The 18,098-nt window shown below is 42.8% G+C and overlaps 1 long non-coding RNA gene across 1 annotated transcript; it reads right to left on the reverse strand.

The window, feature by feature from the left end:
- Nucleotides 1–4,713: 4,713 nt before the first annotated feature.
- LOC129150351 (uncharacterized) lies at nucleotides 4,714–14,907 on the reverse strand. Its single transcript, XR_008557075.1, has 2 exons — nucleotides 14,855–14,907; nucleotides 4,714–5,026 (listed from the first exon to the last, which is right to left on the reverse strand). It is a non-coding gene; the product is annotated as an uncharacterized LOC129150351 (long non-coding RNA).
- Nucleotides 14,908–18,098: the final 3,191 nt, after the last annotated feature.

An 18,098-nucleotide genomic window follows, 5' to 3' on the forward strand; every position in this document is an offset into this window, starting at 1 on the left:
CTCTTTTTCCTCCCATAGCTCCCCTCCAAGCAGCTCCCACCCCACCTTCTGCCCTTACCTCCTACCCACTGTCCTCATCCATAGGTATAACGCTTTTTGTTCAGTCTCTTCCCGCACCCCCCACTCCCCTTTTCCCCCGAGAATTGTCAGTCCACTCCCTTTCTATGCCCCTGCTTCTATTATATTCACCAGTTAATACTGTTCATCAGATTTTTTATTCACTTGGTTTTTAGATTCACTTGTTGATAGATACATATTTGTTGTTCATAATTTTTATCTATATCTTTTTCTTCTTCTTCCTCTTCTTAAAGAATACCTTTCAGCATTTCATATAATTCTGGTTTGGTGGTGATGAACTCCTTCAGCTTTTCCTTATCTGTAAAGCTCTTTATCTGACCTTCAATTCTGAATGATAGCTTTGCTGGGTAGAGTAATCTTGGTTGTAGGTCCTTGCTATTCATCACTTTGAATATTTCTTGCCATTCCCGTCTGGCCTGCATAGTTTCTGTTGAGAAATCAGCTGACAATCGTATGGGTGCTCCTTTGTAGGTAACTAACTGTTTTTCTCTTGCTGCTTTTAATATTCTCTCTTTGTCTTTTGCTCTTGGCATTTTAATTATGGTGTGTCTTGGTGTGGTCCTCTTTGGATTCCTTTTGTTTGGGGTTCTATGTGCTTCCTGGACTTGTAAGTCTATTTCTTTCACCAGGTGGGGGAAGTTTTCGTTCATTATTTCTTCAAATAGGTTTTCAGTATCTTGCTCTCTCTCTTCTTCTGGGACCCCCATAATTCGGATGTTGGTATGCTTGAAGTTGTCCCAGAGGCTTCTTACACTATCTTCAACTTTTTGGATTCTTTTTTCTTTTTGCTTTTCCGGAGGGGTGTTTTTGCTTCTTTATATTCCAAATCTTTAACTTGATTCTTGCGATCCTCTAGTCCAGTGATGGCGAACCTATGACACGCGTGTCAGCACTGACACGTGTAGCCATTTCTGATGACACACGGCCGCATGCTGAGGATGAAACATCTGCTGCTCCTGAGGATGAAACATTTGCGACTAGAGTCTTGGAGTTAGTTTTTTCCTCAAAGTGACACACTATCCGAGTTATGCTCAGTTTTTTGGTGAAGTTTGACACACCAAGCTCAAAAGGTTGCCCATCACTGCTCTAGTCTGCTTTTAGGTCTCTGTATATTTTTTATTTCAGTCAGTGTATGCTTAATTTCTAGTTGACCCTTTTCATATCCTCGAGGGTCTTGTTAAATTTATTGGCCTTTTCTAGGAAATTCTTGAAAAACCTTATAACCGTGGTTTTGAACTCTAAATCCAGTCTTTTGCTTTCCTCCATTTTCTTCATTTGTGGCCTGCCTCTTTGTCTCCACATTTTAGCTGCTTCCCTGAGTTGATGGAGTGGCTTTGTGTGCTAGGTGTCCTAGCAGGGCCCAGTAGCTCAGCCTCCCCAGTTACCTGAGGTGGACACTCTTGGTGCACCCTATTGTGGGCTGTGTGTGGTCTTGTTGTAGTTAAGCCTTGATTGTTGTTGGTATCACTGGGGGGAGTTGACCTCCAGGCCAATTGGCTGTGAGGATCAGCAGTGTCTCCTTTGGGAGGGTTTCTGTGCTCAGCTTAGATAGGGCGGAATCTCAGGGTGGAGCAGACAGCCTTGGTTTCCCGTCAGCCCCACCCTAAGAGGCCCCTGTGTCTCAGTGTCCCGCAGCAATGGCTGCACGCACCTCTGAGAGAAGGCTGCTCTCGAGTTTTGCCCACTGCCAGACAGTCCAGTTTCTCCCCGAATGAGTCTGGTACCCAAAGTCTCACCCAGAGCTGGATTTCAGTGCAGTTGGGAGGTTTTGTTTCCCTCCCGAACGCGAAAGCTAGCCACGTGCTTGCTGCCCGCCCTCTCCGCATGCCGCGAGTAAGCCAGCCGTGTATTCAGCCGCCCGCCCTTTCTGCACGCGTGGGTCTCCGCACCTCTGTCCTCCACAGCTCCTCTGAGTCTCCGTGTCCTTTTCTCTTTCCTTCTAGTTGTAGAATTTCCACTCAGCCAGCTTTCCGGTGATTCTGGACGATGTCCGCTCTGTCTTCCAGTTGCAGTTTTGAAACTGTTGTGCGAGGCAGCAGTATAGGTGTTTACCTATGCTGCCATCTTGGTTTCTCCTAATACCTAACTTCTTGTGTTATTTTTTTATGGATATAAATGGGTACAATTAAAGTGGGCTCCCCTTGAGTGCTCCCACAGATGCCCTGTGTAGACAAAGTTCCAAGTCTGGGAAAAGCCCCTTGCCCCAACCAAGGGAGTAACTCCACAGGTAATCAGCCTCCCATCCACCCAACCACCCATCCATCCAACTTCTTCTTCTTCTTTTTTTTTGCAAATGTAGTCCCTTATTCAATCTGGGCTGCCACAAAGACAGACAGATATTTTTCTTTGGCGTCCCAGTGCAAACCCATCCAACTTCTGATGTCCATCTGCTTGGGGCCAAACCTTGTGGGAAATACCACTTCCTACTTTAGATTCAGCTGTACCCACCTGCTCCACATGTAGAGAAATGAAACAAGAGTGCTGTCCCATCTGCCAATGGCACAGACCCATTTCTCTATACTTCTTAAGGGGAGGTGTGCTGGTGAGGACCCAGGACTGGGAGAGCAACAAAGAAGACAATGGCCAGAGCAGGCTCATTCTCTCTCATGAAGCACTCTTCCCACCACCGCCATGCAGCCACACTGGTCAGGCCCTAGTGCTGAGAGCCAGGGAAACGCTCTTCCTCCCTGTCCCACCCAACACACAGCTTTGATATTGCCGCTGGATATGAACACACACACTCCACCAGACACACAATATCACACACACACACACACACACACACACACATCACCACCACCACCACCACCACCACGTACCATATACCACACACACCACCCTAGCCCACATACACCACACAAAACAAAACACACACATACACAAATACATATGCACACACACTACACACACACATACACCCCACATACACCACTCAATGGCCTCCTTATGACACTATGACCTCTATGTAAACATGTCTAAACCCCGTCACTGGACATAGGCCCCAGTATTTATGAATCATTAGCTTGCTGTGTCCTGCTGGGACTTGGACTATCTTTCTGAACTTCCAGTGGCCAAACCTGCTAGTCCCCTTGAGAGAACAGAGGAAGAAGTGAAGCACGCACCTCCCTTGCAGCCACAAACACTCTCCTTTCTCAATTCTCAAAGTCGTCCTGACTGAACAAAACAGTATGCACGCTCTTGCTCAGACCAGGCCAAAATGAGGACATGCAACCAGTCCCCAGGACCTCCCTGGTTGTCATGGCAACAACATAGACCAAGGGACCTCATAAAGCCCAACCCCTGACCATGCCCATTGCCAGTTGTGAGGGAGTGGAGGGAGGGTGGGACAGCCTCTGACCATGCCCATTGCAGTTGTGGGGGGTGGAGGGAGGGTGGGACAGCCTCTGACCATGCCCATTGCAGTTGTGGGGGAGTGGAGGGAAGGTGGGAACAGCCTCTGACCATGCCCATTGCCAGTTGTGGGGGGTGGAGGGAGGGTGGAGACAGCCCCTGACCATGCCCATTGCCAGTTGTGGGGGAGTGGAGGGAGGGTGGGACAGCCTCTGACCATGCCCATTGCAGTTGTGGGGGGTGGAGGGAGGGTGGGACAGCCTCTGACCATGCCCATTGCAGTTGTGGGGGAGTGGAGGGAAGGTGGGAACAGCCTCTGACCATGCCCATTGCCAGTTGTGGGGGGTGGAGGGAGGGTGGAGACAGCCCCTGACCATGCCCATTGCCAGTTGTGGGGGGTGGAGGGAGGGTGGAGACAGCCCCTGACCATGCCCACTGCAGTTGTGGGGGGTGGAGGGAGGGTGGGACAGCCTCTGACCATGCCCACTGCAGTTGTGGGGGGTGGAGGGAGGGTGGGACAGCCTCTGACCATGCCCATTGCAGTTGTGGGGGGTGGAAGGGGAACTGGAGCAGACCCTGTGGAGACCCCGAGGATAAGGTGCAGGGGCCTCAGACAAGCTGGGCTGGTGGGCAGCACCACCCATTCATCACCTGCACTTGAGTCCATTTTACATGGTCCTCAGTTCTACCTAGAATGCTTCCTGTCACAGCCCCTCAGTGGCAAGGTGGCCAGCTCATGGCCCTCCCTGACCTCCTGCTCACTGTGGCCCAGGAGTCAATCCCCACTCTCCTCGTCACACTTGACAAGTGCGTTTTGCTCCAGGAGCTGAGACTCACATACTCTGTCCAGGGCGTTGGTGCTTCTGGGTCAGATCTGGGGACCCGGGCACCAACACAGCCGCCTGAGCCTGATGGCCCTGCCCGATGCCCTCTTAGTGGCCACAAAAGTGCCACAGCAGAAGAGAAGAGTCAGGAAACGAGGGACATGTGAACACCGTGTACCGAGTGGGGAGTCATGTGCCAGAGAGGGCTTTTAATGGAGACCAATCGGTCACTGGGAACCAGCTCATCCACGGACCACATCTTCCTTTGGCGAGCTTCATTGCCTCCACACGAATGGCAAGATCCCAGCGATGGGACCACACACATTGCTGAGTGCCTCCTGTTTTCCCCGTTTCTCCTGGTTCCCCATAGTCCCCTGCAGGCCCAGGTTGCCACCTTGATACCAGACATGAAAGGGTCTGGCTGCCCACTGCTACCAGAGTCAAATAAGTAGAGACAAGGTTGAACCTTTACGGTGCGTTTTATTAATCAGATAGCCGGCATCTGGGCAGCAGGTGTAACACCCTGAAAAGACTGCTCTGACATTTCATTTCAAACCAGCTTTTACATAGGCATAGTGAATGGGGAAAAAGCTAAAATCGGTGAGTTTCCAGGGTGTGCCTTTCTTCACTGTCCTTGCAGAGATTAGCCTCAGAAAAGATTAGCCGGGATGGCTGTCTCCCTTCAGAGAGGTCCTGTCCTTGATCTGGACTCTAGGCTGCCACCTCTCCAGGGCCTGTTCTTCCCTGCAACACATCCTCCAGTCCACCAGGGTCTGTAAGAAATATTTCTTCTTTAGAGGGAGTAGCTATTGAACAACTGTGATTCTATTTCTATTATGTACCCCTCCCCTATCAACCTGACTGGTTCCAGTTGCTCTGGCCCACATCCTGAGCCCTTTTCAAAGTAACCAGGAGTCTATGAAGAAGAAACTGTTTTTTTTTTTGTGTGTGTGTGTGTATGTGTGTGTGTGTGTATGTGTGTGTGTATGTGTGTGTGTGTGTATGTTTTGTTCTTCTAAGAAAATGGTTTTTCTTAGAAGCACAAAAATTGTTTCAAGAAAAAATAGAAAATTCAAACATGTATATAACAAGTAAAGACACTGAACTCCAAATTTTAAATTCCCCTTTAAGAAAATATCAGGCTCTGATGGCTTTACTGGTGAATTCTAACTAATTTTTTTGTTTGTTTGTTTTTTGTTAATCCTCACCTGAGGATATTTTTTTCCCATTGATTTTTAGAGAGAGTGGAAGGAAGAAGGAGAGACACAGATAGAAAAACATCCATGTGAGAGAGACACAGCAATTGGTTGCCTCCAAAACAAGCCCCAACCAGGGCCAGGGATGAAGCCTGCAACCAAGGTTCGTGCCCTTGACAAGAATTGAACTGGGATCCTTAAGTCCATGGGCCGATCCTCTATCTATTGAGCCAAAGCAGCTTGGGCTCTACCTAATGCTTTTAGAAAAAAATCATACCAACTATGCACAAACTCTTTCAGAAAACAGAGAAGGAAATAATACTTCCCAATTTATTCCATGAAACCAGTATACAATACCAAAGCCAGACAATGTCATCACAAAAGAATATCATAAGCCAATGTCATTCATAAATGTGGAGGCAAATATCATTAACAAAATATTACAAAATATTAGCAAATAAATTCAGTCACACACACAGGATTATACACCTGACTAACTTAGGGTTATTTCCAGGAATGCAAGAATGAAAACATCTACAAATAAATTGATATAATAAGAATGTTAATAAATTAAAGTACATTAAACATAAGTGCACCATACAGAAAAAGCTCTTGACATAACACATCTGTTGATGATAAAAAATTTTACCACCTAGAAAAAAGAAATACCCTCAATCTGATAGAGAGCACTGAGGAACCTTAGAACTAATCCATACCAAATGCTTTCCCCTTAATATTGGGGCCAAGGCAAAATGTTCATCTCAAATGTGCATTCCGCATGTTACTAAATTTCCAGCCAGTACAGTAAAGCAAGAAATAGAAATTAAAACCATATTAATTTGCAAATTAAACTATTAATTTGCAGGAAACATGATCCTAGCAAATCTTCAATAAAGCTAACAGAAATAATAAGATAGCTTAGCAAGATGGTAAGATATACAACCAATATAAAACACTCAATTATATTTCTATACACTAGTAATAAAGAGCCTGAAAACAGTACTAAGAAATCTATACCATTCACAATTGCATCAAAAATAATAAAACAAGTGCACAATCTGTCTACTTAAAGCTTCAAACTATTGCTTAGAGAAATGAAACATAACAAAATAAATGGAAAGGTTTATAATATTTATGGATTGGAACGACTCAGTATTGTCTAGATAGAAAATTTGGCCCAAATTGATCTACAGATTTGCCATGATCTCTATTGAATCCCCAGCTAGCTTTTTTTTTTTTTTTAAAGAAAAAAGTATGATCATAAAGTGTATATGAAAATTCAGAGGACTTAGAGTGGCCAAAATAATTTAGAGAATAAGAACAAAATTGGAGGACTTAGAGTACCTGACTTGAAGTTGGTGCCACGGTCCCCAGATCTGACCCAGAAAGTCTTTATATCTTCCCTATAAAGCCAGAGTAATAAAGACGAAGGGACTGGTGTAAGGATAGATGTAGAGATCAAATGGAACAGAATAGAAACTCCAAAAAATAAACCTTTATGTTTCTGGTCAATGGATTTTAAATAAATCTGTGAATGTACTTCAAAGGGGAGAAATGAGAGTGCTTTAGTTTATAAATGGTGCTGGAACATTAGATAACCATAGGAGGCTCCACCCAAAGAATTAACTTTCTGCCCAATTTCATAACCTACACAAAAAATAACTCAAAATTGGTCAAGATCTAAATTTCAAAGCTAAACTTCAACAAATCAGGTGAAAACTGTAGAATAATCTCTGTGATGTTGAGTTAGGCAAAGAAAAAAATGGAAATTGTACTTCATCAAAATTAAAATCATTTACTCTTCAAAAGTCACCATTACAAATATAAAAACACTAGTGGCCTGGTGCAAGAAATTCATGCATGAAATTCGTGCACGGGGGTGGAGGGTGTCCCTCAGCCTGGCCTGCACCCTCTATAATCTGGGATCCCTCCAGGGATGTCTGACTGCCGGACATCCCTCTCGCAATCTGGGAACGTTGGCTCCTAACCGCCCACTTGCCTGCCTGCCTGATCACCCCTAACCACTCTGCCTCCCAGCCTGTTCGCCCCCAACTGCCCCCCCTTGCTGGCCTGATTACCCCCAGCTGTCCTCCCCTCCTGGCCTGATCGCCCCTAACTGCCTCTGCCTTGGCCCTGCCACCATGGCTTTGTCTGGAAGGACGTCTGGAAGGTCTCCCAGTCTAATAAGCATATTACCCTTTTATTAGTATAGATAAGTCACAGACTGGATTAACATATTAGAAAAAAAAATTCTTGTAGGCAGAATGTTTATAGAACTTCCAAGATTCATTAACAAGAAAAAACAATCTAATTGTTGAAATAGGAAAAGATTTGAACAAACTGTTCACCAAAATAGCACATAAAGATTTGCTCAGATCATTGGACATTAGGTAAATACGAATTAAAACTGCAGTAGTTTACCAGTGCATGTCCACTGGAAGAGCTACTACCAAAACAATGACCAACACCAAGTGTTTAAAATGTGGAATAATTGGAAGTTTCACATAATCTTAGTAAAAATATAAATTACTCCACATTGGAACAAAGATTGGCAGTTTTTCTAAAATGGAAATATATATTTATCAATGAACCAGCAATCACAAAAGTGAAAACACAGGTACACATAGCATGTGAGTTGGGAGGACAAATCCTGTTGCTAGAGTGAGGTCCACACCAGATTAGATGGATTTAATTGATATATGCGGAACATTTTATTCCCAAAGAGCAGAATATACATTCTTTAAAAATTAAAAAAATATCTTTATTGTTGAGAGTATTACAGATGTCCCTTCCCCTCCCCTCTGCCCCTGTCCACCTGGTTCATGCCCTGCCCCAGGCCTTCACCACCCTATTGTCTGTGTCCATATATGCATATAGGATCTTATAATCTCTCCCCACTTCCTTCTGAGATTCGCCAGTCTGTTCTATGCTTCCATGCCTCTGCTTCTATTTTATTCATCAGTTTCTTTTGTTCATTAGATTCCTTGTTCATTTATTTTGATTTTTAGATTCAATTGTTGATAGACAGGTATTTATTGCCTTTTTATTGCCAATTTCTTCTTCTTCTTCTTCTTCTTCTTCTTCTTCTTCCTCCTCTTCTTCTTCTTCCTCCTCCTCCTCCTCCTCCTCCTCCTCCTCTCCTCTTCTTCTTCTTCTCCTCTTCTTCCTCTTCCTCCTCCTCCTCCTCTTCCTCCTCCTCCTCCTCCTCCTCCTCCTCCTCCTCCTCCTCCTCCTCCTCCTCCTCCTCTTCTTCTTCTTCTTCTTCTTCTTCTTCTTCTTCTTCTTCTTCTTCTTCTTCTTCATCTTCATCTTAAAGAATACCCTTCAACATTTCATGTAATACTGGTTTGGTGGTGATGAGCTCCTTTATCTTTTTCTTGTTTGTGAAGCTCTTTATCTCACCTTTAATTCTAAATGATAGCTTTGCTGGGTAATCTTGGTTGTAGATCCTTGCTATTCATCACTTTGAATATTTCTTACCACTCCCTTCTGGCCTGCAAATTTTCTGTTGAGAAATCAGATGATAGTCATATGGACACTCCCTTGTAGGTAACTAATTAATTTTCTCTTGCTGCTTTTAAAATTCTCTGTCTTTAACTCTTGGCATTTTAATTGTAATGTGTTTTGTATGGGCCTCTTTGGGTCCCTCTTGTTTGGGACTGTCTGTGCTTCCTGGACTTGTAAGTCTTTTTCTTTCACAAGGTAGAAGTTTTCTGTCATTATTTCTGTAAATAGGTTTTCAATATCTTACTCCCTCTCTTCTCCTCTGGCATCCTCATAATGTGAATGTTGGTATGCTTGAAGTTGTCCCAGAGGCTCCTTACACTATCTTCATATTTTTGGATTATTTTTTCTCTTCTGATTGGGTGTTTTCTGTTTCCTCATATTCCAAATTGTTGATTTGATTCTCAAAATACTCTACTGTTGAATTCCTTTAAATTATTCTTTATTTCAGTTAGTGTATGCTTAAAATCTGACTGGTCCTTTTCATGTCTTTGAAATTCTCACTAAGTCCCTTGAAGCTCTCTTTGAGTCACTTGAGGCTCTCATTAAGATCCTTGAACAACCATTGTTTTGAATGCTGTATCTAGTAGTTTGCTTGCTTCCATTTCATTTAATTCTCTTTCAGGAAACTTCTTCCATTCTTTAATTTGTGACATGTTTCTATGTCTCCGCATTTTGGCTGCTTCCCTGTGTTTATTTATATATATATTAGGTAGAGATGCTTTGTCTCCTGGAGTTGGTAGAGAGGCCTTGTGTAGTAGTTGCCATGTAGGACCCAGTGGCTCAGTCTCCCCAGTCACCTGAGCTGGGCACTCTAGGTGTGCCCCTATGTGGGCTGTGTGCATAGTCTTGTTGAAGTTGAGCCTTGATTGCTGTTGGCATCACTGGGGGTTGACTTCCAAGCCAATTGAGGACCATCAGTAACTACAGTGGAAGAGCTGCTATGTAGGAGACACCCCTATGGAGCAGAACTTGCTTCAGTGAGGTGTTGGTGCTCATTGAGTCTGTCCCTTGAATATGTTGCTTGTGGATGTGTAGATTTGTAACCTGGTATGGTCTGAAGTTGTCCACAGGTGCACTGGCTCTAGGGTCTCCCGGGAGGTACAAAGTCAGCCACTGCCTAGGGCCACCCAGCAGGAACTACCAACTAATCTGCAGATGGCTGCTTTTTGTACTAGGCTTGGAAGTGCCCAAGTGAGGCCTAGCTGGACACTAGTGCCAGGTCTTGGGCCTCTTATTGATAGTTATGGGGCATGCTGATGCCAGCGGTTACGTGTCTAAGAGATTTTAGGAAAGTCTGAAACCTTAGCAAGAACAGGCCATTTGTATGCAAAAGCCACTGTAAACAGCTTGAGCAGGGTTGCAAGTTAGATGGAGCAGGGTCTCAGGGAATCATCAGGATGGAGGGAACAGTGTCAGTCAGGCTGATGGAAACTCAGATATGGCTGCCAGTCAGCTCTGCAAAGGGGAAATCCCCACACAGGCACAATGACCACTGGGATTACCTCCATCTGGGAGTAAGCCACCCTCAAGTTTGCTTCCCTGATGCCAAACAATCCAGTTCCTTTCTGTGTGTCCATGGTTCCTCCAATGCTGCTGCCCAGTGCTGGAGTTCAGAGGGAGTGGGACTGTGTAAGTTCGTGTACTAGCCCTTTATGAGAGACTCCCTCAGCCTCCAGCAGCCACCTTGTCACTCAGCCACTATCCCCACTGGTTTTTATAGCCTGAAGTTATGGGAACATCTCTTCCCACCCCTGGAACCCTGGGCTGGGGGTCTGGTATGGGGCTGGGATCCCTTGCTTCTCACAGGAGGCCTCAGCAGCCAAGATATCCCTAATTAAAAACACTACACATTTGGGTGTCAGACCAGCCATTTCTACTCCTCTGCCCATCCTACCAGTCTTAATGTACATTCCTCTTTACTTCTCTAGTTGTAGAACTTTCATTCAGCCAGCTTTCAGGCAGTTCTGAATGATGGTTGTTTTGTATTAAGCTGTTATTTTGATGTAGGTGTGGGAGGTGATGAATACTGGCGTTTACCTACACTGCCATCTTGGTTCTCTCTCAGAAATACATTCTTCTCAAGTGCACACGGAACATTCTCAAAGATAACCACATGTTAGGACAAAAAATAACTCTTAACAAATTCAAGAAGATTGAAATCATATCATCTTCTCGGATCATAATGGCATGAAACTAGAAATCAACTATAATAAAAAAAACCTCAAAACATTCAAACACATGGAGGCTAAATAGCATGTCATTAAATCATGAATAGGTTAACAATGAGATCAAGGAATAAACAAATATTACCTGAAACAATGAAAATAAATACACAACAACTTGGAATCTATGGGACAGAGTGAAAGCAGTCCTGGGAGGGGAGACTCATAGCATTACTGGTCTACCTCAAGAAGCAAGAACAATCTCAAATAAACTATTAAAACCCTATGTCTAAAAGAACTAGAAAAAGAGCAACAAACAAAGCCTAGAGTAAGTAGAAGGAAGGAAATAATAAAGATCAGAAAAGAAATAAATGACATAGAGACTGCAATGAAACCAAGAGCTTGTTCTTTGAAAAGGCAAACAAGATTAATGAACTTTCAACTACCCTCATCAAGAAATAGAGGACCCAGATAAATAAAATCAGAAATGAAAGAGGCGAAGTAACAACTGACATCACAGAAATACAAAGGATTGTAAGAAAATACTATGAACAACTATATGCCAACAAATTGGGTGAAATGAATAAATTCCTAGAAACATACAATATTCCAAAACTGAATCAGAAAGAATCAGAAAACCTGAATAGACCAATTACAACTAACAAAATTGAAGCAGTAACAATAAAAAAAAAAAAGTCCCAGTATACAAAAGTCCTGGACTCAATGGGCAAAAACTAAACAATTTCCAAAACATATAAATCACGTATACACCAGGAAGACAAAAAATCCAATTAAAAAATGGGCAAACGACCTGAATTGACCCTTCTCCAAAGAGGACATACAGATGGCCAATAGACATGAAAAAATGTTCAATGCCACTAATCATCAGAGAAATGCAAATTAAAACCAGAATGAGATAATAACACCTCACAGCAGTCAGAAGGGTTACCATCAATAAATCAACCAACAAGTGCTGGTGAGGATGTGGAGAAATGGAAAACCTTGTGCACTGTTAGTGGGAATGCAGAATAGTGCAGCCACTGTGAAAAACAGTATGGAGTTTCCTCAAAAAAAAAATTAAAAATGAAACTGCCTTCACATCTAGTGATCCCACTTCTGGGAATATATCCTAAGAATTTCCAAGCATGAATCAGAAAGAACATAGGGGTTCATTCCAGCATATATGTGACCGAACGATCAGTCCACTGGTCACTATGACACGCACTGACCACCAGGGGGCAGACGCTCAATACAGGAGCTGCCCACTAGTGGTCAGTGTGCTCCATAGTGGGAGCACCACTCAGCTGACTGATGGCGCAGACGCTGGGATCACGGCTGGTGAGTGCAGCTGTGGAGCAGCAGCGAGCCTACTGAGCTGCCGTGGCAGGCACAGTGGGGCTGGGATGAGTGGAAGTGGCACAGCACCCGGCCTGGGCTTGAGCTTCTCCCCGGCTGCCTGCCGTTTCGCACACTACTACATCCTTGGGGGATGTTGGACTGCCGGTTTCAGCAGATCCCTGCAAGCCACGCTGAGGGACCCCACTGGTGCATGAATCCATGCACCAGGCCTCTAGTTATTTATAATAGCCAAGATCTGGAAATAGCCAAGTGCCCATCAGTAGATGAGTAGATAAAAAGCTGTGGTACATTTACACAATGGAATACTATGCAGCTGTTAAAAAGAAGGAAACCTCACCTTTTGCAACAGCATGGATGGACCTGGAGATTATAATGCCAAGTGAATTAAGCCAGTCAGAGAAATATATATAAAATCTTACTTATATGTGTAATCTAATGAACAAAATAAACTGATGAATAAAATAAAATAGAAACCGAGGCATGGATACATGGAACAGACTGACAGCTGTCAAATGGGAGGGGGGGTGGAGGGGACTGGAAAGAAAAAAGGCCAAGGGATGAGCCAAAGAACATTTATGCACAGACACAGACAACAGTGTGGTGATGGCCAGAGGGAAGGGGGTGTGGAGGTTGGGTGGAAGGAGCTGGGCAAAGTGGGGAGCTGGGTCGGGGGGAATGGGGATCTGTAATAGTGTGAACAATGAAAATAACGTTTAAAAAACTGGGGAAAATCTACATGTGTAACACAAGTGGATTGTTCAAGAAATTCAGGTACATATATTTGATGGTATGCTATGTTGCTATTCAATATAATACTGTAAAAGACTAATTAATGAAAATAGGAAAAATGTACAGAGTTATATATATTATTAGCAAAGGATATATACCATATTAACAGCAAATGTCTCTATAAGATTACAGTTTATTTGCATTTTTAGCTTTGTTGTATTTTTTGAATTCTACATGTTGAAAATAAATAATTGTATAAAGGGGGGGGGAAGTATATGAGGATAAAAACAAATTTTACCCCTTATTATGTGACTGATAAGCTTTTCACAGTTCTCTAATACAAAAATATCTGCTGTATTGTTTTATTTTAAACCACTTTAGAGCTCCTTTTTAATGGCTATTGAAGGCAACAGTAAGGCCTATAATTTAAGAATCAAAAAAGGGAGAGATGGGGTGAGGAGGAGAGAAAAAAGGAAAGGGGAGGGAGACAGAGAGGGGAAGGGAGAAAGAAGGGAGGGAGGGGAAAACAGATGCATTTGACAAGGGACCCTTTTAGCTAACAGTATGATTAATACCTGCAGGATACGTAAGGTGACCAGATTTTAACATTGGTAAAGCGGGACACCATTGACGAGCGGGGGGGAGAGGGGAGTTCTTGATGAAAAATTTGGTCTATATGGAGCAACAAAAATTTTCATAGAACGCAAAAATAGTATTGTAATATATATTTTTAAATTTCAACATAAGTACAATTTACAAATATAATAACTAAAACAAATTATGTGTAGTATTATTTTATTCCTTGGCATATTTCTCATTTGAGTGAAATTTTTTTAGTAGATTGCTGTCGTTGTTTAAAAGGTCATGAATTTGCCGTAACGTAAATTGTAAGTGTCACTTCCAAGGCTGGCGCTAGAATTTTTGCCGCCACTATAAAATATAAATAATACGAGTACTGTCTGCTAAATTCAAGAAAATTTATGAATTTATGAAATAAATAAATAAATAAATAAATAAATAAATAAATTACCTAAATTATCTGAATAGCTGATTTGTAATGACATCACTTGTTTAACTAGCTTACTAGCATCCGGTACCATGTGTATCGTCTGAGAGACAGTTACAAAATGTTTTCGTCGTTGCCAATCCCCAAAAATGCCATTGTTCATTAAGTCCAAACAATGGTGGTCGAATTCTAACAACTGATCAACAATGCGAACTTTGATAAGCAGTTCTCGATAATCAGTTCTCAACAATTATTTGTTATTATTAAAGTAACATTATAAAATTAACAAAAATAATATAAAACTCATATCCTGGCTAAATAGCCACATGGCCGCCGAAAACCGTATATTCCCTTCCCGTTCTCCCGCCGTTCCCTAGCTTGTCCTGCATTCTTTCCAAAAATCGGGACTTTTTGAAAAGGCTGCGGGACGCGGGACAAATTGTTAAAAAGCGGGACGTCTGGTCACCTTAAGGATACGAGCATTCCTCAGAACAGAAATTTGTAAATCCTGAAAAGGTGGGAGACCAGACAGCGCTGGGCTATAGGTTGGGGGTGGGAGTGCCGGGCCCAGCCCCAGGGGCAGGACTTTGGGGCGCCGGTGGCCCCAACCCCAGTGTGCAGCCCTGGCTGTGGCAGCCTCACCTCCATGGCTGCCGGTCAACCATGGCCACGCGGTGCGCAGCCAGGGAGCCCAGCAACGCCCAGGCCCCGGGCTTGGCCACAGCATCCTCAGCTCCTCAGGTTGCACAGGCCTCTGATGTGGCCTAGCTTGCAGGTCAAAGTTCGCACTTTACTGGGAGGCCCCGCCCACGCGTCTCCATGGCTACAGCCCGAGGCGCTTCCCCATTTGCTCCAGAATCTGCAGGTGGTCCGCCCACGCGCAGCCTCCATTGGCTGCAATCACAGTCCCTAACCGACCCCAACCGACCCCAACCGACCTCAACGGTTTCCGAAGGTGCCCAAGGATCCCAACCGTCCGAACATCCCCAACAGTTGCCAGACCCCCTTCCCTCCTGGGCAGGCATCGCTGTGGACAGGACGGGGGAGGAGCGCCCGTCTGAGGACAATGAAGCTGGAACCCTGATCAGGTCCTGGTGAGCCAGTGAGTCCCTCCATTAAGTGAGCCCGTTGCCTTAGGATTTGCCTGTTTTTTTTTCTGTTTGAACCAGTTTTACTCGACCTTCTTCTAGATCATTGTCTTTTAAAAGAATAGAGAACAGAGAGGAAGTCTATGTTTAGAACATTAATAAATAATAGAAACAGAGTGGGTCAGCTTTCTAAAAGGATTTCCTTAAGCATAGGAAAAATACAGGGATAACAGGGATAACTGAAATACACTTAATTTGAATTAATAAAGATTAATCCAAGCTGAATTCTGTTAGTGACGAGATTATATATATATATATATATATATTTATATATATATTATATAAAAAAAAAAACAGCTTTGTATTTGAACATGGGAAAATATGTAAATGTGGCCTTACGGTCTATCCTTAGGGAGAATAACAACTTATTCTGTCTTTTTTTTTTTCCTCTTAGAAAATCCTCCCTTTAGCTTTTCCTTGTCCCTGGCCCAAGAATAAGCCTGCCTCCTTGTGTGTCCTGTGTGTTGTAAGGGTTGTTGTATGCAGGGCGCCATCTGCCGGCCGTAGGAAGAACCGCTGTGGGAAGACCGCCTTTTACAGTTCAGGGGACTCCTCAGAAAATGTTGTTTTCCTTCTAATTCCACCTCAAACCTGGAGTAAAATTCCAGGAGGGAAAACAGCTTTTAATAAACATGGCCAGGTTGGGATTCTAGTAGTGGTTTGACTTGTTTCCGTGACTCTGAGCTTGGTGTCACATACTGAATTAAAAAAAATATATCATCATGGAAAGTGCAGATCCCTGTCTTTATTTCCACCCAGATGAGTCAGTTAGAAATATGATTATTGCTCCAGTTTGTGCCCTTGATCTTTAATCCAGGCAATGCTTTGTTCTTTTCTATTCATTGGAAGGATTTTAAATATTTTTATTGCTGTCTCTTGCTTAATTTCATCTTAAGAACATATATTTACATCTGATAGTATCAGAGTGAGGAATGATTTCTTGATTTTCTTTTCTTCCTAGGGCTATGTGTATGAATTTTAAGAAATGAGTTTTCTTTAATTAATGATCATGTAATTAGAACTTATTCAAAGGTTGTATAAGCTCTTTAGTATTATAATATTTTCTTGTGTTTTACTTACTGTTCATATGGACATAAAGTCATAAGTATTTATAACAGTATGCATACAATAATTTTTAAAATTAACTATATTCTGAATGTATTTGTTTCAAAGTACCTTTTAAAAGTGGGGAAATTCTAAGTTATCATAATTTTACTATAAATTCAAAATGTGCATTTTTAAATTCTTGCTTTAGGATACATTTATTGATATTTTACAGAGAGAGAGGAAGAGAGAGAGAGAGAGAGAGAGAGAGAGAGAGAGAGAGAAAGGAACATGGATGAGAGAAAGGAACATGGATGGGTTGCCTCCTGAAAGTGCCCTGACTGGGGATCCAACCTGAAACCAGGGTTGTGCCCCCACCAAGAGTGGAACCCGCAACCTTTTGGTGCCTGGGGTGATGCTCCAACCAACTGAGCCACCCAGCCAGGGCCAGTGTGTATATTTTAAAAATGGAGAAAGAAATTGCTTGGCATGCTGTTCTGTAGTATATACAGTATATAAAATATATTCTGACACAGATTATTTTTATATAAATTATTTCTTAAGTACAGTTGTAATCTTCTCATTTTCATTATACATGTCCTACCTTAAATGTGAGTAGTTGAATTCCACAAAGAGGAAAGGAATTAGGTTAATGTCTTTGACACTCATTTAACCTAAGGAGCAGCTGTGTATCAGTATCTTTCCCCCATTGGTTTCCAATAACAATTGAAGATCCTGTTTCTTTCTCCTGCCCCTCCTTTCTCTTTTGCATTGCTCCTTCCTTCTCCCTCCCGCTCCTTTCTACCTTTTCCTCTTACCTTGTAATTTGGTGTTCATGCCTGTTCTCTGGAAACTTCTTTCAAGATCACCTTTCCAAGTCCAAGGAGTATTTGCTGAGGTCATTTTGTACGTTTCAGTGATACATGTTTCTGAAGTAATTAGTAATATGTACCATCCCTACAGCTTCAAACATTATTTTTAATGTTTAAAAAGTGATTCAAAGCCTTAGGGGTGATAATAAAAGAGAAGTAGACAATGATTACAAGAGTCAAGGCCCTTGTTCCTGGAAAGACACTTATTTAATACTAGAGGCCCAATGCACGAAGATTCTGGCAAGAATGGGCCTTCCCTCCCAAGGCTGCCAGCACCACCTTCGCTCTAGCCGGTGCCACCTTTCCATAAGACTTTGAATCACTTTATTTAAAAAAAAATATATAAATAATATATATATATATATATATATATATATATGTATATTGATTTTTTACAGAGAGGAAGGGAGAGGGATGGAGAGTTAGAAACATCGATGAGAGAGAAACATCAATCAGCTGCCTCCTGCACACCCTCTACTGGGTATGTGTCTGCAACCAAGGTACATGCCCTTGACCAGAATCAAACCCGGGACCCTTGAGTCCGCAGGCTGATGCTCTATCCACTGAGCCAAACCGGTTAGGGCTGAATTACTTTCTTGTTTTCCAATCGTGGCCTGTGGTCAGCCCTCATTCTTCCTACCTGCAATTTTGTAGCAGTTTGCTAAATGGTTGAACTGTATTTGATTTCTCCTCCTTCTAGTATGTACTGCCTTTATAGCCACCATTTCTTATATAGTTCTGGTCATTCACTCAGCAAGTATCTCCTGAGCACCCACTGTGTGCCAGGGTCTTTAATAGATGCCAGTATAAAATGATGTGCTA

This window comes from Eptesicus fuscus, chromosome 9, assembly GCF_027574615.1.
Source record: "Eptesicus fuscus isolate TK198812 chromosome 9, DD_ASM_mEF_20220401, whole genome shotgun sequence".
Classification (NCBI taxonomy): Eukaryota; Metazoa; Chordata; class Mammalia; order Chiroptera; family Vespertilionidae; genus Eptesicus; species Eptesicus fuscus.